The following is a 1,039-nucleotide window of genomic DNA, read 5'->3' on the forward strand; positions in this document are numbered from 1 at the left end:
TCACCTTTTCATCTCCAGCACAGTAGATCAAAATGACTCAAAATGCCCATGCCAGTCCATCTCATCTCGCCAATACCTAGTATTTCAATATTTATGTGTTCCATTTCTTCCTTAACAATATCTAATTTTCCTACATTCATAGTTCTCACATTTCATGTTCTAGTAACTAGTGTCTGCTTACAATTGTTCCTCCTCCTTTGTGTTTCCATCTCAGCTGCCATATCTGCTAGTCTAAGTGTGCTCTATTGTACATAGGGTTTTCAAAGGCCTGCTCTTTCGGAAGCGGATGGCCAATCCTTCTTCCTAGTCTGTCTTAATCGGAATGCTCAGATTTAGAACAGTATATGACAGACAAATATTTTACAGAAAAGAGCAGATGAAACATATGTCCCCAAATGAGAAATAATCAATAGTTTCAGTGTTGTCCTCGTCCTTGACATGAGTGTCTTGACCCACCCATTTCCTTGCTCTACCAGCATTTCCTTCTACTCCTTCCTACTCCCTTCAACACCTATCTCCCTCTATCCAGCCCGTGATATCTCAAGCTTTCTGGGCTTCTGTGATTCCAAAGGCTTCAAGCTTCTGCCAGTTCCTTATGCTGTGGCCAAGAGTAACTTACTTGTTCCACAGTAAGAGGAAAAGGAGTGGGGCTTAATGGGCAGAGTATTGCCTGTCATATGCACGTTTCATTGCTTTCACTGAGTGGACCATGCCTGTGACATGGGGCTAAATGCTTCCCAGGTGGAGAGGAAGCCTTCATTTCCATCCACTTGCCTCAGTTCCCCGCATAAAAAAAAGGTGTGTTGTTGGGGCTTTTGAACGGACTAAATCCACGAAGAAACCAAAAGCGATGGGCTCACTTCTGGCTGGGCTTTGGGAAGCACCCACTGGGGGTTCGATTTAATTCCCTCGCTCCCGGGCTGAACTCTTTAAAAGGCCCTTATTGGATTCTTAGCAGAAAGAATACCCATCAGACACAGAAATGACAGGAGGCTGCCTGTGGAGCTCAACTCCAGGCTGGGAAAATATAATAAGAGGG

At 44.4% G+C, this 1,039-nt stretch overlaps 1 pseudogene; it reads right to left on the reverse strand.

Moving 5' to 3' along the window:
• Positions 1-1,039, reverse strand: part of LOC102867321 — a 30,646-nt pseudogene that overhangs the window by 2,589 nt on the left and 27,018 nt on the right.

Source organism: Elephantulus edwardii, unplaced genomic scaffold (genome assembly GCF_000299155.1).
Source record: "Elephantulus edwardii isolate Elephantulus edwardi_28Jun2011 unplaced genomic scaffold, EleEdw1.0 scaffold00117, whole genome shotgun sequence".
NCBI classification, from domain to species: domain Eukaryota; kingdom Metazoa; phylum Chordata; class Mammalia; order Macroscelidea; family Macroscelididae; genus Elephantulus; species Elephantulus edwardii.